General features: G+C 41.6%; 1 protein-coding gene across 2 annotated transcripts in view; it reads right to left on the bottom strand.

Moving 5' to 3' along the window:
* NOD1 (nucleotide binding oligomerization domain containing 1) overlaps positions 1-8325 on the bottom strand; it is a 58666-nt gene extending 50341 nt beyond the window's left edge. For both annotated transcript variants that reach the window (XM_075212417.1, XM_075212416.1), the window contains exon 1: positions 8037-8325. The gene's annotated coding sequence lies outside the window, so the exon portion shown is untranslated. The remainder of the gene's footprint in view (positions 1-8036) is intronic.
* Positions 8326-26617: the final 18292 nt, after the last annotated feature.

Here is a 26617-nt window from a genome sequence, read left to right as displayed (position 1 = left end):
TAGATGACGCAAGACTAGCCCTTAGGAGCTCCCAGTGCAAAATGAGCTCTTATGGCACTACTCATAATTATAACATGGGGATTTTGAATAATAGCGCTTGGTATTCACTTCAAGCAATACTATTAACAAATTGAAAAAGGGTTTTACATTTCTGATTTCTCTATTCTATCTGTGTCGCTCTAAACAAACATCATGACTACACTAAAGCCTGATGTACATTTCGCACATAGCTTTGTCGAAGTAGATGGTCAGGCTATATACTTACAATATGGGTACTTTACTTCACACATATGAACCTGCAATGTACCAATAGCTAGTGGAACACCGTATGTAATATATATATATATCCATCCCGCGGTTATTAACTCCAGCTAGCCATAAGCCTGATAAAGTGTAAAAATATATTTACCAGCTGATCACTGACAATTTTGATTGCAGGATCTGCAGGGTTTGATAATGCTACACACTAAATAGTAATAAATGACAGTGTTAGCAAATGAAGTGTGCCTAAAAGTTACCTATTGCAATATAATCCTGTATCCATGAGTAGCAGACTCGTGCTCTACTAGGCAATACGAATCCACAGATACTTCATCTATGCACAGAAGCACAAACACACATTGGATTAAATGTATTCCACCATCACCTTTAAAGTAGGTTAAAATGGTGCACTACACTGTGAGATTAACAGAATGTTAGTAACCATAGCGGAGTAATGACAGCACAAACACTTTTGTGAAACTCTGTGAATACTTTCAATTAAGTGTATCCTGCAGTGACTGTTAACAAAGCCTTGCTAGTGGATAACATGATTAAGAACAACGACCATATTGTCTGATAAAACAGAACAGTGCAATAGTGGCTGTGACGAACACGCTCTCAGCTGCCGTGACTTTGGGGTGTTTGCTGTATGAGGTTACACACGATTCCAGCCCGCAGTCTCTCTCTACCCATCACATAGGTTATAGAACTACTGAATCGCCCCCACGAAGTGATCTCACACCCCTATACACTTCAGGTTTGCCACCACCTATTGAATACGGGCAATAGGACCCCAATATACTGTCCCACATTGGCACACAAGTCTTCTAGATATCACAGGCCCCCACCTGCGAACAAAGGAATAACTCTTCACACCTCCAGACTGCTACACAAATGTAAATGCAAGCACACACTAAGCTTGTTAATCAAATGTATCAACAAATCACACACCGGCATTCAAAGGATTAACTTGTTCAAGCTACTTCTTCTTAACAGGTTAATGGATTTGTTAGAGTATCAAGGACGCAACATATTAAAATGATAGATTTAATATACAAAAGTACAGCGCAATCAGATATAAAAAGCAATTAATAAACAATAGATTGGCATAACATACACAAGCAAAACAGTTTAAAATAAAATGGATTAGATTCAGAGTATAACTTACATTGAAGTGGTTTATTCTGGCCAAGGGAAATAGGACAGCTTATCAATGTGAATTGATTTCCTATTTTCTAACAATTTGCTGTACCTCGTCTCAGCCTTTTAAAGACACTTCCACACATCTTCCCACCCCCTGGGATATTAACACATATCTCCAAACCTGCCATCTCCCAAAACTCACTAGTGCCCAACTAGAATACCTAAACAAAGGAATAACTTCAGAGGAAATAACTGATGCTATCAAAGCGCTCAAGCGATGCGGAAACCCTGGTGCCGACGAGTTGCCTGCTCAATACTACAAAACATTTAGGAGGTCTCTTGTTCCCATGCTCCTAGGCCTGTTCAATGCTATGCTAGCCAGGGAAAAGTTCGAAGGGGCCACCAACAGAGCGGGGATAGTAGTGATTCCTAAGCCAGATAGGGGTCCTAGAGATGCGGGCAGTTATAGACCGATCTTGTTGCTAAACACTGATTTAAAGCTATTTGAGAAATTTTTGCCAATAGGCTTGGTAAAGTGCTTCACTCATTGGTCCACCCAGACCAAGTGGGATTCATACCCAATCGACAGGCCTCAGATGATACCAGAAGATTTGTTGACCCGATACATTTCGCATCCCGATCGGCTCTCCCAGCTCTGGTGGTCGCCCTAGACACCGAGAAGGCATTTTATAGAGTTGCCTGGCCTTTCATGCAGCGCACCTTAGTGTGCATGGGAATACAGGGAGCCTTCTGTAGAGGCATAGTAGCTCTGTACCACAATCCCACGGCTTTGGTTCTAGTAAACGGCTTCTCCTCTGCCCCCTTCACCATTTATAATGGTACTCGCCAATACTGCCCCCTATCGCCCCTGCTGTTTGCACTAATGGAGTCCTTGGTAGCTCCCATCTGACTGAACCAGGACATAACAAGGATCAACACAGGTACCCACAATCACAAAATAGCACTAGATGCAGACGTCATTTTGACAATCAGCTACCCTCATATTGCCTTACTCAACTTCCAAGAAATCCAAACATATAGTGAATTATCCAATTACAAAAACTAATGCAGATATATCCCAAGTCATAGACCTCAATATGCCTCCTCATCTAATACAGTCCCTCAAAGCAAACTATGCCTTTAAATGGCAACCTCAAAAACTTAAATACTTAGGAATATACCTCACGAAAGCGTACCCCCAATTATATGTAGCCAATATCCCCCGCCTTATAGACTATCAAAAAAGATCTAACTCACTGGACCAAGCACCTTATCTCATAGTTTGGGCGCATAACCATCGTCAAAATTAATGTACTCCCTAGATTGTTCTATATTTGGCAGACACTTTCCATCCACATGCCCACCCCTGTTCTTAGGAACTTACAGTAATCATTGACAAAACATTTATTTGGGCCTGGCAAAAACCTAGAATTTGAATGTGAATTCTTTATAAACACCAGACATCGGGAGGACTAGTTGTCCCTCACCTACGGAAATATTACCTGGCTACTCACCTTTCCCAATGGGTGGCTTGGCATTCCTCACCACATCAAAAAGTGTGGACGCACATAAAATCCGACTTATTATCCTTTTACTCACCATATTCCCTTTTATGAACACCCCCAAACCAGAGAACTAAGGCAATTTATCACATTCCTACGGTCAAATTCTCCCACTCTATATGGAATGTGGCTACACGCACCCACCCAATTACTCTCCGGCTACTCAATGCTCATCCCTCTTTGGAACTCTCACGCGTTCCCTCCGGGACAGGAACACGGAATCTCTAAACACTGGACATGACACAACCTGTTCTTTATGCGAGATCTAGCCCCCATGCACATTTGCTGCCTTTAGAACCACACTACAGCTTCCCCACCAAGTATTTTATTAAAAACTCCAACTTAGGCACTATAATTTTGACACCCCCTTTAGCTATGGAGCAACGCTCACCGCTGGAAACTCTCTATTGCGGCTCCTTCCAGACAAAAGGCCTTATCTTAACTATCTACCAAATATTCAACATAATCAGCTCCCCACGAATTGGTGTGGGAGGGGAACGCTGAGGAGGTTCTGGACATGAAGAAGTGATCTAAAATTAGGCTTAATCTTGCTAAAACATCTATATCAGTTAGAGTAAAAGAGAATTTTCTAAAGATGGTACAAGGTCCTCTCCCGCATTCACTCAGTTTTTCCTAATTTCTCGGATCTCTGTTGGTTTGCCTGTGGTCAGTGAGGCATCCTGCTGCATATATGATGGACATGCCCAAAAATACGTCCACTCTCCTATACTAACCATCACTGACGTTAGCATGCCTGCCTCCGTACTATACACACTGCTACCCAGACACATCCCTGATATCTCCCTTCATTGACAAAAGTTAATCAGACATATAGTAAATGCAGCATCATGCCTCATAGCCGCCAACTGGAAAAACATCGATCCACCCACTATCACTAATACTATTCAGAGCATTTGGGCCACATAGTGTATGGAGAGCATAACAACCACACTTCATGACACCCCTACTGTTTTCTGAGCTGCCTGGTCGCCATGTACGGATCATTATGGAGCAACTCCCCCTTCAGCCACAACATATTCCCACTTTCTAAACTCTCCCAATTCACTTTCACCACACTACATAGTATTTACTGGCAACCATCATCCCTCTACTCTCAATTGCAGCCTAAACAACATCCCCTTTCCAGACCCCCCCCCCAACCCCCCATTGTACGTCCTTCCCTGTAAAACACAGCATATGGATACTCCTTGGTATACTTAGGTTCATCGCCTCTGTTTAGAATCTACATTTGCCTTCTGACATTGTATTGTTGACTTTTCTTTTTAAGACTGTTCAATGTACATGTATCCAATGACTTAGTGTTATTTCCCTTTATGTCCTGTAAAAGCCAATAAAAGTTCAGACCATTATTGATCTATAGAGAGATAGGTAAAAACCCAGCCAGTCTGCAGGAGCAGGCTGCAGACAGGGTTGAGGGAGAAATGGTCATTTAAATAAACTGGATTGGCAACATGAGCTTCAGTGAAATGGTCATATATGGTACTCTTGATTTTAAAGTAAATGAGGTTTATAACTTCACTCCCTAGTGCAGCTAATATTCTGAGTATAGCATGGTCAATGCAAAAGGTAAACTCCACAGGAAGGCTATGCACAGGTTCAAAGAGAAGGGACAGTGCGAACTTCATAATCTGTGGATAGAGGTCATCTGCTCCTGATGGCAGGGAATTAGACCCTAGTTACTGCTACAGTGAAGATTAGTAGTTTAAATCTCTTCAGCGCTCTGCCACTCCATTCAAATTACATGGAAAGACTGACAGATCTGGGTACCTTCTGTATGAAAGGTACACTATGTCGAAAGGGTTAACCAGATTCATGCATTTTTTAAAAAAAAATAAAATTATGTTTGTAAGTGCATTTGGTTTTCTATTATAATAAAAGTATTGCAGCACTTGATTTATTGAGATCTTTTCTTCCCTATTGCTTTGCCTTCTCCAAACTACCGACACTCGTGGCAGTGATCTAAGTCGCTTCCCAGTAGACAAGAGTAGATGATTCATTAATTTGGAACAGAATGCCAGAACGGACTTTCCCTCTCTTCTCTCTTTTGTGGCAGGTTCTAGCTAAAATGAATCATAGTTTTACTATAGATACGTTCAATGATTTTTCTTTTTAAAACCAATGAACAGTGTGCTAGGGGGTGGAATATCTGGATTCAATAAAATCTAGATCCAAGTCAGTTGATCATATGCAGCCACCAAATACTGCAATATTATACTGTTGTAACACGAAATGGTACCCTGTGAATCCCAGAGAAGTGCGCTACCTCTCCTTCTCCTTTCCTGTTGCCCCTACACCCTTTTAATACTCAGTGTTCTCCCTAGCACTTATTTTCCGGTTGCTCCACCCAGCTGTGTTTACCTGCCACTCGGCTCTTGGAGCCCAACAGTCTTATTGTAAAAGAATAAACCATTGTTTCTCCTATTAGAACAGGCACTATGTGATCACTACAGCCAGCAGTGTGTGTCAGGCCACTGACCACCAGTCCTGGCAAGTGTGGGTACTAACCTCCAACATTTTACAACTGCCCTCACCTGGCTACTTCTTAATGCCACACGGCTGGCAAAATTTTCTGGGGAGAACACTGAATACCTGTTTATACCCGATACACAATCCACTCCAAAAGCATTAGGTAATGAGAAATATATATATTTTTTATACCATTTGCCACTATACACAAAATGTGCATTTATTGGCATGTTTATGACATTGTACATTTATTTATGTATGTTTTGACTGTGCTTTTTTTTTTTTGTTGTCAGCAAAAAAAAACAAGACTAAAAACACATCATAAACCTGAATGGACATTGAATTCATTAGGATCAGCAAAAGGGTGAAAAAGCCTATAGCATATCTGATATAATGAAACATGGGACAAATGACAGTACTGCTTGAGATCACAAAATCCTTAAACAAATATGGCTACCTTTTGGATTAGAGCATACTTGTAGTCATGTTTATAGTATAGTCTGTGTATGCTAAGGAAATATAATATTATGTACATTACTGTGGGTTCCGACTGATTCATAGACACAGTTAGGGTCTTTAGGCAAAACGCCATGCTGTACATGTACACAAGTGTACTATGAGGAGTTGCAAGTAGCTTAAAAGGGTTACAGATCCAAAATGTATAAAAACAATTTAAAATAAAATTATACACAAGTAATATATTCATTGTAAAAACATGTCACGCCATCTCTAAACAAGCCACAAGACTAAAACAAAACTCACTTAGTGCATTGACTCATCTGTACCATGTTTGGATAAGTAAAGATTAATATCCAGGAAGCTTCCAGAGAAAAGTCTAAAACTCTTCAATAATTTAGGGGTATAGTTTATCAGTTATAATGACTTTGTAACAAAAATAACTGTTTGTGTATATCTGGATTTCCTGTGCTGTGTCCTCCGCTCCTACCATCTGCTGTGCACCTTTTCCTTCATGTGTGACGCCAACAGATAATATATTCCCTAATTAACCTCATTTATTATTTGAAACTATGAATTTTACATTTCAGAAGATATGAGGAATGTAGTTGACTGAAAAAAATAAATAAAACACAATATAACTGCTCAAACCCCCAAAACTTAGCACACCTATAATGAAATCCTGAAAAAAGCACTTTAGCACAGTAGATAGCATTGCTGTACTGGTCTCCTCTCCTCATCAAATTCTTTTACGAGTATTCTCCATGTCACAGCACAAGACAATGAGAGACAGGCTGCTTCACACTCCGACAATCCAATCCAAGCAGGAGGTGAGCCTGCTCCTCTAGTTTGTCGAGTCTCAGGGCTGAGCTTTTGTTTGAGGTCAGTGCAAACAGACTTGTGATTGGCAGTTATGCAATGGTTCACTAAGCTTGCCTGCATTTCAATGCGCTACCTAACTAGCGAGATGGGCAAGACGCACGGCAGGAGTGTAATTAAATATTGTGGCCAAAAATAGTAAAAATTTGGTAAGGACCCCTGTGTACCGCCCAATGTTGAAAAACTGACATATGGGGCTTTAACAGAGACAGACAGCAGGCCCCCTCCACTGTGGGCCCCATAGCGCTGCACAGGACTGTGCGACCGCCCAGGCCGCAACGCTGAAGGGGAGCGCAATTTAGAAATATTTTAGGTTCATTTGGTTAAAATTCAGGGCTAGGGGGCGGCATTTGTCTTTCTCGCCCCAGGTGCAAGAATTCTAAGTTATGACTCTGGCGCTGCACCTATGGTAGTTATGTCCTTAGCACTACTCCTTTTTAAGTGGTTCGGGGACAGCACGCAGCTTCCTTAGTATACAAAGGTCCCTAACAACACTGCCGCCAGCTTTTTAATTAATAGCAATATGCTTTCTTACTATGTGCAGATGGCAGCCCTGTGAGCAGAGATCACCCTAATGCAGTAATGGGCAACAGGTGGCCCTCCAAGGCATCACCTGCAACCCACATTTCTTTCCTGGTTTATTATCAGATTTGTTTGTTATAGCTTGTAACACTATGTTACTGTACATAGGAGTCTCTTTCTTTTACTGAATTTAATGTTTTAACTTATTACTAACATTAAGGAGCATATTCAATCGTTTTGAATTCCCACGGCGTTAAAATTATTACCATTATTACGGTAATACTAAGCTGGATTTCAGCTCGCAGCTCCGAGCCGCGAGCTGAAATCCAACAAGAAAACTACCGGAAAAACGGTATTTACACGCACTATTACCATAACAACGGTAATAGTGCACGCGCCGCGATAGTGCGCGTAAATACAGTTATTACGATAGTTTTCTCGCTGGATTTGAGCACGCGGCTCAGGGAGCTGCGAGCTGAAATCCAGCTTACTATTACCGTAATAGCGGTAATAGTTTTAACGTCGTAGGGATTCAAAACAATTGAATATGCGCCTAAATGTAATGTGAGGCCTTTAGATGGTTTGAGCGCTGCACCATGCACCCCTGAAGTGTTTCAGGTTGCCCCACTGTTTTACATGCTGCCATATGACAAGTGAATAAAAATAGGTTATTTTAACTTTTCTGTAGACATAATAGTGCATGTAATATGACAAACCAATACTTACCACGTTATCTGATTAAATCATCCATCACCATCGCGTTACTGATAAGCCTGCTATTATAGTTTTTCCCTGTAAGTTTCCAAAGGCAGCAAACAGAAGGTCCATACTACTCAGATTTCCATGTAATGTACCTCGGCTGATGCCAGTGTGTCGAGCCTACCACAGCAGTGGTTCTGGTGGGTTACTGGGTACTGAGCAGACTGTGCCACAGGAGGGTGGACACGTCTCCTTCCCACTTTCACTCCAATCACAAATCTTGCCTTGTCTCCGACAATTGCCGTCTGTCACAACACATAACATTCTATCCCCGCCCATTCACATTCTTAATGTAATCCTATAGGCGGAGACCGAATGACAGACTGGAGAGAGCAGGAAAATGCCCACAACGTTACGCATGCGTAAAATGCAGGCGCTCAGTACCATTATACGATGTAATACCTGCCAGAGCTTTCTGCACGCTCTTTGCATCTGCACTAATTATGTAAAACTTGCAGTATAGCTTTACTAATATTATTATAAAAGTGCCTCTGGTTATATTTTCTAATTTCTGTTTTCGAGCTCAATAAATGTTACTCAAACATAATAGGACCACAGTCCACATTTCGTATTTGTAGAAGTTTCAATCTCAACAACAACAAAAAACAACGCGATTTTATTTCCTGCGCCATTATGTACTTTTTCGGGAGAAAAAGTTTAGTTGGTTTGCGATACTGCTCTTCACCTCTAGATGGCAATAGTTATCATCAGACATCGTAAAGAGATGTTATAGGCCAAGTTGAATGGTTTTGTGCAGTTGTTTAGTAGTAATTTTATTAAACACAATGATACACATTTTCATGGACATATACAGCTATTTTTATGCATTTATAGATATGTATTCGAGCCTTGGCATACTTTTAATAATAAATCATGTCCACCTATAAATATCTACAAGCATCACACAATACTCATGAGCATCATAATGTAAAGGACAGATGTGCTAGTAAATTTAGGAGAAAAATATACTGTTAGGAGACAGAGAATTGATTTATCCAAATAGATCTGACCTAAGAGAGAAAAGATGTAATAGGCATATGTTTTATGTAACAGGATTTTCAAGGGATATTATGCCTTTTTGAGTTTGGTAAATAGGCCTAATGGGCTGCTGGGTTACAGTTTATGTTGCTCTTCTGGGGACCTGAATAGACTTTTTTATTTAAAAATGTATCTCATGCATTTCTATGGTCATGTATGCCAGAGTAAAAAAACAGGATCAGACATTGCTTCCAGCCAAAGGTGCAACTCAAATAATAGAATGGGGCACATCTACTATGGGGCTCACAGCTATGTGTTTTTTTGTTACCTTGGAGCCAGGCCCGGCGCTCCCATTAGGCAAGGTTAGGCAATTGCCTAGGGCGCCGGGACCTGCAGGGCGCCTCGAAATTAAAAAAAAACGGAAATCCACGGGGAGGAGAGGAGGGAAGGGGCTATTGAATCTTACCTGCATGAAGCTGCTCCTCTCTGCTCTGTCTTCTCCCCTCCGCTCACTGACAGTGACAGGCCGTGATGATGTCATCATCACGGCCCGACAGTGTCTGTGAGTGGAGGGGAGAAGACAGAGCAGAGAGGAGCAGCTTCATGCAGGTAAGTTAAAGAAAGACATGGGGAGGGGTGGGGAGGGAAGCGCAGCGGCGATTTTTAAAGGGGGGGGGCGCGATTTTCACACTGTGCCTAGGGCGCCAAGGACCCTAGCACCGGCGCTGCTTGGGGCAGTACATGGAGGTCATTACAAAATGATGCTTTGTGTCAACCAATTTCTAGTTATGTACCTACCTCCAACATACCACATGGTACTTGAATAAATTGGTTGCTGAAACAAGGGAACTCTGATTTGAGAGAAACCTATTGACCAGTCACATATAATTTTATTCATAGCCTTTATTTCCAAGAAGCTAACGTGGATTTAAATATTTTCATTTTATTGTTTGATTGTTGTGTTTGTAACCTCCGCTGTACCCTATGGATACATGTTGTTTCTAATAATGCAAATCACTAGGCAGCTGCTGGGGATAATGACATTTAATTGGTGGCTGAGCAGGGACAACATATCCTATCATCCATTGAACTCCAGGGGCTTCTGGGAAATTAAATAAAAGACCATTTTTCTATTTCAGCCAGAACAGTTACAGGATGAGAGCCTGGGACTGAGCTTCAGGAGGAAGAGGTCAAAGCAAAGCCACTGCTGGCGATACTCAGCTGCAACCTGTGATAGAGGAACCTGACATTCTGGGAATATCAGGTCAATACTGACTGAGCTGCAAGAAGGATCGTAACATCTAAAGAGGTACTCAAGGCAATGATCATTTAATTGTTATAATACAAGGTAACTATCATCCTGTGATCAAGTTGAAAGCACTGGGGAGCACCCAACATATTTCTTCTAACTTGATAGACACCAGAAAAATTAAGACAGTGCAAGGAAAATATATTATTGGAAAGATCAAAAATAATAAAATATGCAATACTATGTTCCTAATGTCTATTAATATTATAAAAATTTATTTACTAAAATGCCTTAAAAATATACTTTAATCCATAAAAGAAGGACAGCTAAAACATGTAGACATAATATTCAGAAGCAGAAGTGCTAACTATAGATGAGCGGTTTGGATTCTGAGAAATCCGACAGATCCAAATATTTGGGTTCTGAGTTCAACCGAGTCATGACTTTGTTTCAAGGTAAAACGTAATTTCCTGTAAAATGTCAGTTCTCACAAGTTTTGGATCGATATCTTCTATATATAGCCCCCCCTGTTCTTAGCTACCATTTTAGAAGTGATAGCATGTGGATAGGACATAAGCTGCAATTGTGTGCTCATAAAGTGGCTTCTAGAGTGTTGGACAGGGGGAAAGAGACAAAGTATATTTTACTGCACAAATCTTAACAGTCTATTTACAAATCAATCTGATGAAAATATGTGCTGATAAATTGGGTGTGAGAGAGTGAAGAGTTGCACACTGTCACTGACGCCGCCGAAGATATCAAATGATCACTGACGGTCTGCCAGTCAGAGACAACTGCGGGCGCATTTGAAGAGCCTGCAGCTGCAGGATGCTTTGAAACAGCCGCCACCGCGCTGCCGCTGCACAACAGCCGCAATTCAGTGACTAGATTTAAAAATCTAGTCAGCGGCGCCCTTCAGGTCCTGGCGCCTTAGGCAGCTGCTTAAGGTTGCCTAATGAAAGTGCCGGGCCTGTATATATCATAAAATTATAACATATATCACGCAATAACAAGATGACTGTCAGGCACCCCACACTTCTAGGTGCTGGGGATGGAAGCCTTTCTGTTCTCGCTGACGACAACGGGATGCTCTTCCTGATTCCGGATGGCCATGCTGTGAGTGCATGCGCAATGATGTCCACTTCCCGTTGCCTAGCAGCGGGATGCACTTCTCCTTCTCGCCGGCGGTTCAGCTGCAGCTGATCACCTAATCACCACTGCCTATCAGGGAGCACTTCCCTCTATTTAGACCTCCTTCTGGATGTATCTGGTGCCAAAGTATTGGTTCTCCAGCTCCAGCCTTCTGTTCCTGTTCCTGCATTGTGTTTTGGCTCTGACCTTTGGGTTTATCCCCAGACTACTCTCTTGTGTTATCCCTGGTGCCGTTCTCATCTCTTTGGTTTAGACCTCTGGCTTCCCTGTGACCATTCACTGCTTTATCCTTGGGTACTTCACTCCTGTTTGGCTTCTGACCCAGACCGTTCGACCATTCCTGTTCCACACTACTGCACTGGTGACTAACCTGGAGATTCACTACCTGCGCACCTCATGCAGGAGTCCATACCTCCTTGCGGGGGTCCCTGGTGAATACCGGGGGTGCGTTAGATTCCGCGCCTCCTTGTTTAGTTGTGTCAATACCAGTCAGTAGCACCTCCTGTAGCCCTACCGTGACTAGGGTCATCTTAACAACATTATGGGCCCCCGGGCAAAGCAGTGCACCGGGGCCCCTATATATTTATATATATATATATATATATATATATATATATATATTTATATATATATATATATATATATATGTGTGTGTTTGTAAAAAAAATAAGTGATTGTATATATATATATATATATATATATATATGTAAAAAAAGTGATTTTATATATGCGTGTATATATATATATATATATATATATATATATATATAAAGATAAAATAATTTTTTTTACATATATATATATATAGGGGCCCCCTTAACTTACCTTATAATCGCCTAAGTCCGATCCCCTTCTCTTCTTTTTTCTTTAGTCGTCCGTGCTGCAGTCCTCCGTGCTGTGCTCGCAGGAAATGTCGGGCATGATGACTTCATCACACCTGACATTCCCTGCAAGCACAGCACGGAAGAGGGGACCAGGGAGCCGGATCGCCTTTGACCTGAGCGGACCGCAAAAAGTAATTATTTTTTTTTCCTACATGATTTTGTATTTTCATTGCCTTGGGCCCTCTTTCCCACTGGGCCCCCGGGCACTTGCCCATCGTGCCCAATCGGAAAGACGGCCCTGACCGTGACAATGACCATGTGACGATAAGCTATCAAATATCCAGTGCAGCTAAAACTTTTGTGTTGAATTGTAAGCAATTTTAGGCCCCCATTAAAAACATTAATCAAAAACAATTATATAGTGTAACTAGTTAGACTTCTAGATTAATAGTGGGTGGTCAATGCTACTCTTAGTGAGTAGGGAGGTCTTAGTTGCATGAAGGGAAGTTTTGGAGTTAATTTTTCATCTGAAGGTATTGGGTAAATTTTCTGGTAAGTGTGGGGTTAGCAGGGCATTTGGGGGCATTTTTGAATGACTGTTGTGATCATTTTGGGCTTTAAATTAAAGTCACTATGCATCCCTTTTGAAGGATGGAGGACTACACATGCGGCCCTTAAAATGTATCCGGTTGCCCATTACTGTTATATTAGCACGTAGATCCCATTAGTGGAGAACTACACACCCTGCTGATAGAGAATATACTTGCCTATCGAATGCTCTGATGGCCATGGTTCATAATACAGACACATATATTCCACAATTTGTCTTATGCTATAAGTAAACCAATTTTAATTCCAGACCGTTCTGTGGTGTGGTTCTCCTTAATTCAGGTTTTCTGACGTTGAAGAAAAATCCACATTCAAAGTTCAGATCCTTTGCCCTGCGACAGTTGTAAGTGTATGTCTTATATTTATTTTGTTCTACTCTGACAGTGTGCACTGGTTATCTCGTGGAAAGTTAGCTCTCATTTTAAAAACACACATACACTATATAGACAAAAGTATTTGGCCACACCTGTTAATTATTGAATTCAGGTGTTTCAATCAGACCCTTTGCCAGAGGTGTTTAAAATCAAGCACCTAGCCATGCAGTCTCCGTTTGCAAACATTTGTGATTCAAAATAGGTTGTTCTGAAGAGCTCAGGAAAAGCGTGGTAATGTGATAGGATGCCACCTTTGCAATAAGACGGTTTGTGAAATTTTATCCCTGCTTGATATTCCATGGTCAACTGTAAGTGATATTATTAGACAGTGTAAGCGTTTAGGAACAACATCATCTCAGCCACGAAGCAGAAGGCCACGTAAAATCACAGAATGGCGGCTAAGATGTATGGTGCGTAAAAGTTGCCAAAGATATGCTGATTCCATAGCTTAAGCTTCCACTGGCATTAATGTAAGCACAAAAACTGGGAGCTTAATGGAATGGGTTTCCATGTCTGAGCAGCTGCATGCAAGCCTCACACCACTCAGATGGAGTAGTGTAAAGCACACCAACAGTGGACTGTGGAGCAGTGGAAACGTCTCCTGTGGAGTGAGAAACCACGTTTCTCTGGCATTCACATGGGCGACTCTGGGTTTGGCGGCTGCCAAGAGAACATTACCTGTCTGACTGCATAATGCCAACTGTGAAGTTTGGTGGAGGAGGGATAAGGGTATGAGGCTATTTTTTAGGGTTTGAGCTAGGCCCCTTAACTCCAATAAAGGACAATCTTAATGCTTCAGCATACCAAGTCAATTTGGACAATGCTATGCTTCCAACTTTGTGGCAACAGTTCGGGGAAGGCCCTTTTCTACTCCAACATGACTGTGCCCCAGTGCACAAAGCAAAGACATGGTTTGATGAGTTCGGTGTGGAAGAACTTGACTGGCCCACACAGAGCCCTCACCTCAACCCCATTGAACACCTTTGGGATGAACTGGAACAGAGATTGCGAGCCAGGCCTTCTCATCCAACATCAGTGCTGGACCTCATAAGGGTTCTACAGAATGAATGGGCACAAATTCCCACAGAAACACTCCAACATCTTGTGGAAAGCCTTCCAAGAAGAGTGGAAGCTGTTATTGCTGTCAAAGTATACGTATTTGAATACAATGTCATTACCGTCCCTGTTGGTGTAATGGTCAAGCGTCCCAATACTTTTGTCCATATAGTGTATTTCATGATGTGGTGTGTGTAAGCTGTATGAAGTGGTCCTGCAGCTGATTCAGAACAATTTGAAAATTAAATCTTTATTATTGTGCATTAAAATAATAACAAAACCTTAATTAAAATCCTGTGAAATTATTTAAATGATATGGTGAAATAGTGGTAATTGTGAATTATAAGCAAAGCATTTCCTGTGTATTATGAATTGCACAATTCCGGAGGCAGGGAAGAAGAGAGGACCTGAAGAGCGGTGCAATCAAGAAAAGAAGAAATATGTGCGGAGAAAGAAGAGTACAGATGCCAGAGTTTGAAGAAGACAAAATCTCTTCAAGCAAGTACCACGGCGAATAGGAGAAGAAGCACTGCTGGCTGGAAGAAATGCAGATGTAAACAGCAGGAAGAAGATTGTTTTCCTGCGTAGAGCAGGTTAATATGTTTTACATACTTTATGTCATCATTGCCCGCTGTCACCAATGTCGGGCACAAGGGTATAATTTTGGGCACTTTACCCGTGCAACACATAGTCTGGCACAAGGCTTGTGGGCCCCTTACTTTAATTATAGGCTTTAAAATATTATTTTGGACGCAGTAATTTTGCCCTGCAGTTTGTTCTGGGGCCATAGTTATTCAGGTCCTCTGAACGGGGGCCTGATTAACAGCCTGTGCAGAGATTTTGCTAGGCTCAGAGCCTAGGAAAGTGGACAGTAATTAAGGCACTAAGCCTGTAGGGACAATTCAGGTGCTAGGCCTGCCATAAGGCAGGAAGTCAGTCTCTGTTCATTGAGAGGCTGTGGTGGGTCCACCCCCCTACTCTGGTCCCCATCTGTCACCAAAATCCCCATTTTGTGGAGTGGTCACTGTGTTCTGCAATCCCAAACAAGCCATTTTCCTACATCACAACACACATAAGGCTTATTGTATCAGATATATACCTTAAAATATAATGCATTTCCTCTAGCAAGGCTAACCAATAAACAAATTTCTTCCCCTGGTTTCAGAAATTAAAGGTTTCCCTTACCAAAATATACACAATATCAAAATAAAGTGCATGTGGAATTAAATAAATAAGCGCCCTGCGCTATTTCCTTTAAATAAATTTATGCCATAAGTTATTTATAAGTGATCCAGTCACACTCCCCTCTTGTGTCTGCTGCAGGTATGAAAAGCTAATTGAGGAGGAAGAGGAAAGAGCTTGACAGCCCAGCTGCCAACTCTGTAACTTCCAAGAAGTCAGTGGTCAAGCTTGCCGTGGCCCCCTTTCCACAGGAGGAGGCCCTGGAAGAGATGGAAGAGGAGCTGCTGGCAGCTGGATTCTGAAACGGAGGAGCTGGAGGTGGACGAATGCCTGCAGCTGCCCGACATCTGCCTTTTCGATCAGCTGGAAGAGAGATGCCTGCTCCCATCTCAACATGGGGATATGGGCAGACCGGACCAAGATCCTCCTGACAAGGATGCTAACTGATGTATTGTATGCGCTAACTTTCTTTTTTCTCCCAACAAATGGCTATTTTTTCTCTTTTTACCATTAATGTGAGGAGTGTTAAGGATAACATTAGACGTCAGTCTGTGTTTACTTTTCTTAACTATTAGAAATGTTTACATGTTGCAGGAATGTTCTTTGCCTTTTTTTTTAGCACTTATAGACACCTGGCAGGCAGTGGTCTCATGGGCCCTCCTATTGGTCTGGGGGGAGTGACTGTAAGTCTGCAGGGGTCGTCATACTTATCAGGGGAAGCCTCTTCACACTAGATTCCGTTCAGTAGTTTGTCTGTGGCAGATCGCTTATCGTCGATGGCTCTTGGGCGGCTGAGCCTATCATGCTAATCTGTGTGTATGCATCCCCTAGTAAGAATGAGCGTTTGGAGCTTTTCCAGACTCTGTTGGTCCAGTTCACCACCACCAGGGCGGTAGTGATGGCTGGGGATTTTAAACTGTCCTATAGAGGAAGGAGAAAGTAGTACTCACAGCACTACTAAACTTGATGTTTCTCCTAGGTTGCTGCAGGAGATGGTAGCTGAAACATCTTTGCAGGATGCAGTGGGATTCATGGGAGCTGGCTCTATAAATTATACTTGGAGCCTACCCAATGGCTCAGTGTGTTCCCATATTGACTTTGTGTTTACCTAGAGAGCAGTACGACAAAACAGGCATGTCATGGTTCCCTGCTTCTTCTCAGACCACAGGACCATTCTCTTTGAGGGGGTTCTGGACCACCGTTTTCCTCCTGGCCCAGGCTCCTGGAAATTGAATTGTGTCTTGCTGGAGAGGGAGGATGCATTGGAGCTGAGGGATGCCTGCATAATGTGGAAAATAATAAATGTTATTTTGATTGCATGTATAACTGGAAAAAATATGTTAAGGTCAAAATTCGCACTTTATTTCAGGCTAAGGGAAGACAACAGGCGTGTGAGAGGAAGACAAAGTTCAGGAGGATGCAAAGCAACTGCAGTCCCTGTTGGATGTCCAACTTTGCGGCTGGGAAGTGAAGGATGACCCGGCGAAGGCCAAGGGGGGCATGAAAAGGCACTTAGAGGAGGAGTCCAGGCAAATCGCCTTCCATTCCAAGGTGGAGAACCTGGAAAGGGGTGAGAAATGTAACTCTTTCTTTTTCAGAAAAACTCCACTCTAGCCTCATGTCCCTTTCTGGGAATGCGAGATGAGACCGGCATTCCCAGAAAGGGGAAAGTCATGGGAGTTGTTGGGGGAGCTGCACTCTGGCGCTAGATCCTTTAGGCCGGGTAGGATCTCGGGCATTGACGCTCTCCCAGCGCAGCTCTATGTAGTGCTGTGGGACCTCATTGGCCCAGACCTGCTAGAGCTGTACGAGGAGATCTCAGTGGAGGGCAGAATGCCTCCTACTCTGATAGAAGGACTGATCACGATCCTGTACAAGTGCAAGGGGGAGAGATGTGACCTTAAAAATTGGCGGGTCATCTCTCTCCTGAACATGGACTACAAGATCCTCACCAAGGTACTAGCCAACAGGCTAAAGGTTGTCATTGGGCAGATTGTTCATCCAGATCAGACTTACAATATTCCTGGTCGCAGGATTGCAGATAGCCTTGCGCTGCTGAGGGACATGGTTCATTACATCAAAGATCTCCATGCATACGTGGCTCTGTTCAGTCTTGATCAGGAGAAGGCCTTTGATTGTGTTTCACATGATTTTATGTGTAGGGTTTTGCACAGGTTTGACTTGGGGGATGTGTTTTGTTCTTATGTTTACCTAATATACCTTGATATCCACAGCTCGGTGTTGGTGAATGGCTGGAAGACTGACCCCTTTTCAGCCATGTCTGAGGTGAGACAAGGCTGCCCTCTTTCACCTCTTCTTTTTCTTTGTGTATAGAGCTCTTCACGAAATCGCTCAGGTGGAATCCAGAGATAAGAGGCATCACCGCACCGGGTCCAGACCATCCAGAGGCCAAGTGTTCGCTCTACATGGATGACGTCACTGTCTTCTGCGCTGACCAGCAATCGGTGACAGTACTCTTCCAGATCTGTGAGAACTTTGGCCGAGCTTCAGAGGCAAAGGTCAACTGCGGGAAGTCAGAGGCGATGCTCTTTTGGCTGTGGCATGTCATCCCCCGCTGCATTCCCCTTCACAATCAAACTATAGGTGTACCGCACTGGGTAGGCCCAGTATCCTAGTGTAGATATTGAAATTAATTCATTATTGTCTCCATCAATGTAATGAACTTGTGATCGGACACAAATAATTATAATGACTGCAAAATCTTTTCAACTAGGATAGGTGCACTCACACATTAGTTACTGTAAATACACAAAGAGTAAGAGAAAGAATATGTGTACCGGGGCACTCTGAGGGCAAAGGACATAAAATTGTTTATACTTCAGATCTTTATTAGGTATCAAGTTGATTAGCGAAATATTAAAACAAATACACAAAGTGAGATAATCAGTGTACCAAAAATTCACACACTGTTAAAACTATCAATTGAATGCTAGACTGTGCCGTTTTTTGGGTTTTAATAAGATTGATGAATATAGTGTTGGTTGTTGTCTAGTTTATCCAGTACTTTAATAATAAATCTCTTAACCGCCAATCACTTATATTTGTAATAGATTAGTGCCTCTATTCAAATATAGACCTTATCATTAACTTGCTGAGTGATTTGATCTGGCTGACTTATGGGTAGCCATATGTAATATTTGCAGATAGTGTCACTTTATAAGTAGAGAGTATTGCCATACATCAGTAGCAACGATTAAGATGGTTCTATTACAATATGATATTCCTCACTACCTGAAAACCCCTATTCAGGTAATATAATCACACTCGTTAGCTCTGAAAGTAGTGAGCTGCTAATAACACTAAAGCAACACGAGCCTGAGGCGCGGGGTCACAGCTGATAGTGACTATAACATAAGGCTGATTTAACACACATTAGCATAACCTGAATAAGTGAGCTAACTGAGAATCTCGCTGAGGCATCTGTAGCCTAAAACGCGAGATAACATGATATAGTATCGATCTAGTGTCCTATCCTAACACTCGCATGGTCTAAACTCTACTAAATATCGAGCATGTATTAGAGGCAACCAGGCACAGAAACGCCAACTCGCGTTTCGCTAATAAGCTTTTTCACAGGCAAACCGAGTCAGTCATTCTATTCGCTATTTAAAGACCTAAAAGACGCCCATTATGACGTTAGGCCTAGAGACGTTTGTAGTGACAGTAGTCAGAGAGATGTGATGGACATCTCTTATAGCCATTTGAAGGCGCTAGACCTCATCACTGATAGATAAATGGGAAATACAGAAACATCCTCATTTGTTTATTTAGCAGGCGATCGTATATAAAAAAGAGGAGGATTTTGATAATAGCGCTCAACATATGTGAGATAAAGAGAATCCTAATCGGTTAATGAATCATTTCACAATAATAGTTAGAATGTATATGAATACTGGCTCAGTACCTAATAGAAGATCAGGACATTGGATTACACTGATGACAAAAAAAAAATACATAAACAGGTAAGTGATAGTGTTAAAAGGTATGATGGTAATAAAGAAACAACCTCATTTATTTGTTTGGCTGGCGATCGTGTATACAAGAGAGGAGAATTTTAGTAATAGTACTCAACATATAAAAAAAAAAAGGGAGAATCCTAATCAGTTGATGAATCATATTGTAATAAAAATTGTAATGTACATGAATATAGGGTCAGTACCTAATACTGGGTTAGGACATCAGGTTACAATGATGATAAAAAGGGTATCTATATTCATCAATCTTAATAAAACCCAAGAACGGCACAGTCTAGCATTCAATTGCTAGTTTTAACAGTGTATGAATTTTTGGTTCACTAATTATCTCACTTTGTGTATTTGTTTTAATATTTCGCTAATCAACTTGATACCTAATAAAGATTTGAAGTATAAACAATTGTATGTCCTTTCCCCTTAGAGTGCCTGGGTACACATATTCTTTCTCGCCCTTCACAATCAAGTCAGACTTAATTAAAATTCTTGGAGTTTGGTTTGGTGGAGAGCAGGCGGCCCTGAAGTGTTGGGAAGACAGACTTGCTATGGTGAGACAGAAAGTTGGCTTGTGGAGCCTCAGAGACCTTACCATCGAAAGGCAAAGCACTGGTGCTGCGCAACGAGATCCTTCACGTTCTGCTGTACACGGTCACCTCTTGCTGCCGTCTGCAAGACCATCACGAGGACAGTCTTCCACTTCATCTGGGGCTCCAAAATGGACAGAGTGAAGCGGTCGGTTATGTACAAGGAGTCCCTCAAGGGTAGGAAAAGGATAGCGGACATCCCCAAAATGTTGCAGGCCTTGTTTGTTTGCAACTTCATCTGCAGGACTCTGAAAAGAACATTTGCTCTGCTGGGAAGTCCATATCTCGCTTTTTCCTCCTGCCTCTTTGGAGGTCCCTGGGTTGGGACAAGTGGGACAGCTCCTTCCTTTACAACTGGACTACACCTCGGTTTTAATTGGCTGTTGGACAATTTGTGAGGGAGCACTATTTGGAGGGACTTAAACCAGACTTGTGGAAGCCAAAAACTGTCCACAAGCTCATCAGAGCTAAATATAATATGGAGTCTTCCAGGGCTCCCTGTTGCTACAGCAAAACACGTGTGGGAGAATGTGGCCTCTAAGAGGCTGACTAATAGACATAAAGACATTGCATGGATGGCTATCCAGGGGAGTCTGCCTCTCAGGACATTCACACACTCCAGCAACCTGTGCAGATATGTTCACTGCCCCTTTTGTATCACCAGAAGGGAAACAGCTCAGCATAATTTTTGGGACTGCCCCACTGCACAGGAACTGTTGGATGCACTGGAACACGAACTTAAGGACAGTGTGCCCAGGACTTTCCTTTCATACCATTCAGTATTTTATGGATTATTTCCTGGGATCCACACTGTTGGGGCATTCCAGGAGGCTTGGCGCCTTATGAACTGTTTTAAGGCCGCTATTTGGCTTGCCAGGAATCGCCTCATCTTGAAAAAGGAGAAGATGACCATCCAGGACTGTCACAGGCTGATCCACTTTCTGCTAAGAGACTATAACACCATTGACAGTCCTGAGGAAGAGGAAGATGATTAACTTTTTGTCTCCCTCTTCTTCTTCTCCCCCTATGTGTCTGTTTATTCAATAAAGCATTGGGCTTGTGTCTCCTTCTCCAACCCATTCCCCCATCACTGTTTGAAGTTTTGTTGAATGTCCTGCCTTAATTTATGCACCCTTCCCTTATTTGTGTCCGTCTCTCAATAAAGCTTCGGGCTTGTGATCTCCCTACCCATCTCACTTACCCCCCACCCCCCCTTCGCATCCATTGCTTTTTGAATTTGTTATGCTGTTTAAGATTGTATTGTTAGTGCAGTACTTGATGTATAGTGTAGGATGTCATATCTTGCACTTTATGCCTCGCATTGTACTACAGTTTATGAATGATTATGATATTATGCTTCACGGTGTATTGCACTTGAATGTAATGTATTGTGTGGTTTTTTTGTACCTTTATACAAATAAAGATACTTTTTCAATCAGAAAATCAGTAATATAGTTACATGTGTGATAACATAAAATTTAACATTTTTAATTTGAATAACACCTCTGATGTCAAGTCCATATGCAAGTGGTGTAGGGGTGTTTATAAAAGATTGTGCAATTGCAGAGTAATGCTGCATGTGTGGTGCTTGTTTGCAACCATACAATGAAAGGTAAATGGGTGCAACAAAATCACTTAAAAATAGAAGTGACTCTTTATTTGACCCACCGTCTATCAATACACTACACCCAATTCAGCAATAGCTGTCAATGGAACAATATGGGTTTTCTACAGACGCTTTCTAGGACAAGAATGGGACGAAGAGCTTATAGGGATCCTTAACTTTAAATGTGAATACTACTTTGTCTCAAAACTATGTATGTGGTGAAGTTTACTTAATAAGAATGCTGAGTTATTATATATCGTTTGTAATATACATGTTTATTTTAAAAAAAATTGTGTCATTTCTTCATGTTATTTATAATTTTTGAATGTTTATCAATGTGAAACAAGACACATTCTCTTGTTGTTATACTTGAATAAAAAAGGAGCTATATTGGTACCCTTGTTTTTTTTTAATAATGCACCATTTCTTACAGAAAATGAATGACATTAAAACATATTTTGGTATCCACATGTGAATTTCTTTAGTTTGCAGTGGAATAAAACACAAAAAGCAGAAGATATAAAAAAAAATAGTAGCTTATTTCACATGGAAATCCTTAAATGGGCCAGATACAATTATCGTCCCCTTTACGAAGTAGATAGAAATAAATAGATTTCAAACCGGTGATTTTAATTCCCTCTGGAACTGAACCCTGTAAAAGACTCCTTATTTGACTTAGAGAAACGGGGTTACTGTGGTTTTCACCCAACCCCAGAGATTCTCAAGCCAGGCCTTGCGGTTGCTGTGAGCCTAGTGAAGCATCTCACCATTGGAGATGACCAGGTTCTCAGGCTGGATCTCACACTACCATCAAACCTGTCATCCCCAATCTACTGTGATCCGCCTACTTTGGGATTCACCAATCGGCTACCTTTGCAGTCAGTCAGAAAACGTTTGAGCTTCAACCCAGACCTTCCTAACCTGGGTATTGAATCCTGGGGAAACATCCCCAGAGAACCCCTGACTAACATCACATGCGGATAAAAACTCGGCCAGTAATGTGGCCCACAGCTTGGACCTTCATATAAAAGATCCTTAGGCCTACATTGTTAACAAAGACCTCACTGAGGCCTCATCAACTTCAAATTTAAGGCTTACATTATCTTTATGTGCCTGAACACTCTAATTGGTGAACTTGTCTATCTACTCTTTCCTGCTGCTGATGAGGACTCCATCTGTCACCTTTGGTGAGTCTGTTTAATCTTTACCTCAGGCCACATCAACATTAGTATACTCACCTTTTCCTGTATTCAAGGACTAGGGAATACTGAGCCTGAATTTTCACTGCTTACAGTGCATCTATCACTACTTTCCCAACACAATCCATCCCGTCACTATCTCAACTCTCATGAAATACCACTTGTAGCCACCAGAGGACCTCAGTTCTATACATCAATAACATCATCAAAATACAATATAACACTCAGTCCTTGTGCTGTTCATACTGAAGCTCTTCTGCTCTCATCATCATCAACAGTTATTTATATAGTGCTAGGAGATTCCGTAGCGCTTTACAATTGGGAACAAACACGGTAATAAAACAATACAGGGTAATTCAGACAGAGAGGTAAGAAGACCCTGCTCGCAAGCTTACAATCTATGTGACAGCTCTCAGATAACTATTTACGAAACTGTATTGTAAACTTGGGCTAATTTCAGATTGTGCCTGTAGTGTGATAAAGAGGGTCTCTCTTTTAGTCATTTCTGTTAGTCACACCCTTAGCAAAATATGTCCCGCAGAGGCCATTGTCTGGGCAGGTCTCTGCTCACAGACGCCTTTCTAATAAACATAGCTTAAGACAAAATTTATTTTTGTTGGTCACTTCCTTTAGCAGAAAATTTTCTGGCCACACATTCACTTGCTGACCACCATGGACAAGACAACTAGAACATAGTTGCCAACATTGGCAGGTTAAGTTCCGGGAGGTCCGGGGGTCAGGTGGGTGAGTGGGGGCGGGGCTCAAAGAATTGCACCATTAGCCACGCCCCCAAAGCTGTCACAACCTGTTTTGTCCAATAAAACAAGGGGGCAGGGCCACAATGACGCGGCCGTGATGCAGTTAAGCCCTGCCTCCTCCATTCACTTACCAACGCTGCCCGGGAATCGGGAGAATTACCCTCTCTCCCGGGAGCCCGGGAGACTGACCCAGATTTTGGGAGTCTCCCGGATATTCCGGGAGAGCTGGCAAGTATGAACTAGAATTATCATTCATAAGCCATTCTGGACAGTGGTAATATGTGATCCTGAGGCAATATATAATGGTTAAATATGTAAACTGTTTTATATGTTCAGTGTTTAATGGTAAAGTGTTTTATATGTTTACGTAATATTGTTATATTGTACTTTGTATAATTACTTAAGATATCCTCCCATCATTCATGGCAGTTACTTTTTGTAGTTTTCATAAATTTTGTGACTTACCTTCCCTCCCACCATGGGCACCCAAGTTATCAAGTAACCAGAGCCAGCAAGATTTTATAGAGAAAATATTAGAGCTAACAGTGGATCTACAACATCAATATCATATTATAAGACCTTCAAAAAGATAATAAAAGACACTTGCAGATGTCTCTATAAAATATCTAACTATACACTTATACATTTATAACTAAATATTATTTTATTTTGTTTAAAATTAACTTTCGCATCTGACCAGCTAAATGGTTTTAACGCATACCAATAAACAAGTGCAGAAAAAGTTAACCGTTTGTCCCTCTTTGAGAATTGATACTACGGGGGGTAAATTTATCAAGCTGCGGGTATGAAAATGTGGAGATGTTGCCTATATCAACCAATAAGATTCTAGCTATCATTTATTTAGTACATTCTAGAAAATGACAGCTAGAATCTGATTGGTTGCTATAGGCAACATCTCCACTTTTTCAAACCCATAATTTGATAAATTTACGCCCTGGTCTCAATTTCAAAACAACCATAATCCTCATCTCTACAGAGGCAAAAAGGGTATTTGATAGAATTGAATGCAAGTTTATGAGAAGATTGCTTAAGCATATGGGTTTGGGCCCCCATTGCTTAATAAAAAATATTTCTCTATGAAAAACTGGTTGCCAAGATTAATCTTTAATTAAGTTAATGGAATGTTAGCAAATCCCTTCAACAATTCCATTGGCATGAGACAGGGATGCCCACTTTCTCCTGTAAGATTAATATTATGCATGGAAGCCTTAGCAAGAGCGATATTAGCTAATACAGTCAACTAATGGGTTTGAGTCGTTGAGGTAGATCACAATCTTGCTCTTTATGCAGACGGCCAGTAATCTCTTCACCCAAGCTATCTTCTGAATTCCAGAAGTTTTGCTATCTCTCAAATTTTCTAACTCCATAGATCTCAAGTTAAATGTACCAGAAAAGGCAACACTTGGCCTACAAAGTACTTTTGAATTTAAATGGCATCCTTCTCAAATGACATATTTGCGGATCAAAGTAACCAAAGAACCAGATGATTGAAACTATGATGAAATTTTGAAACAAAATTAGCTGAGATACGTTCGGATCTTAAAAATTAGCAATTGAAAAACTTTTGGGTGGGAAAAATTAACATAAATAAATGTCCTACCCAAAATATTATATTTACACACTGGTACAGTGTTGGAGATGCATAGTGTGGCTGGATCACTTATAAATAACTTATGGTATAAATTTATCTAAAGGAAATAGCGCAGGGCTCTTATTTATATAATTGCAAATGTACTTATTTTTGATATTGTGTGTATTTTGGTATAGGAAATGTCTTTATTTCTGAGACCAGGGGAGGAAATTCATTTTTAGTTTTAACCTTTCTAGAGGAAACCCCAATTAGGTATATGTGGAGAGGGAGTCTGTTTTGCTAATCGCAGGAAATGCTAACTAAGTCTTTTGATGTGAAGTGCCAGATGCCTGCTCTGGCCTGAAAGCCTGGCAGGGAGTCGTTACCTGTATCCTGGTTAAAGTGAAAGGAAATCTCTGATCAATGTGATTTAGGATATCACAGATTACAGCAAACTTTGTTAAGTATAAAATGCATTTAAAATCCATGTTTAAAGAACATCTCACATCCTGATGTTAATCTTTGAATGAAGTATTGCAGTTTGTGTGGAGCCATCTGACCAGAGGGCTGGCTTACCCCCTGCCAAGACTAGTCTCTAAAACTGTATAAAAAGAGAGCCCTTGTACACTGAAGTGTATCATTATTGTTTCTTCTGACCTCTTGATCATTGGTACCTTCAACCAGTGTGAACTGTCCTTATTAGGACTACTGGAGCTAAATAAACATCACTTGCTTCAAAGACCTGCTTGACAACTTCTTCCATGCTGAAATTCCTGTGACCTACAGATTAGACCCAACTGTAATCCATTTCTGGCTGTTTCTAAGGTTTGGACCCAGCTTTCCGGTACCATCGCTCTGCCCACTACCCAGTGTGATAGGCCAGGGGGAATCCATCCACAGCAACCCTGATCCATAGGAAGAGGTCAGGGGTATAGACCAGGTACACCAGCAACGGGGTACACTAGCAGCGACAGTTACCCAGAAGTAACGTGGTTCTGGATGCTGTTAAGGAGTCCAGTAGTGGCAGCAGCTTAAGCCCCTCCTACTGCGGTTAGAGGGCGCATTTGGAATAAAGAAAGGGAACTGTGGCAAAGTAAGTCCAGCCCATTTGCAGCAACAGACAGGGTGGCATAGGCAGTCCATCCTGTCATACATATTTGCAGCAGGAGATCCTTGGCCCTAAACTCTGCTCATTTTGGGAAAATGTTGTAAATAGATCTAAAGATATATTGGGAGAGGGTCCTCCTACCTACACTGCCTGAGCCATGGGGTAAGTCTGAGGAAGCAGTAAAAGGTATGTGAGAGTTTGTGTGTCAGAGAGTGTGTGAGTCAGTGTATATGAGAGATGTGTGTGTATGAATGAGACAGCGAATACGACTCATTGTTTGAGAGTC

The sequence above is a fragment of the Mixophyes fleayi genome, chromosome 5, assembly GCF_038048845.1.
Source record: "Mixophyes fleayi isolate aMixFle1 chromosome 5, aMixFle1.hap1, whole genome shotgun sequence".
NCBI lineage: Eukaryota > Metazoa > Chordata > Amphibia > Anura > Limnodynastidae > Mixophyes > Mixophyes fleayi.
The sequence above is the reverse complement of the archived record's forward strand: the minus strand, read 5'-3'. Positions and strand labels throughout refer to the sequence as shown.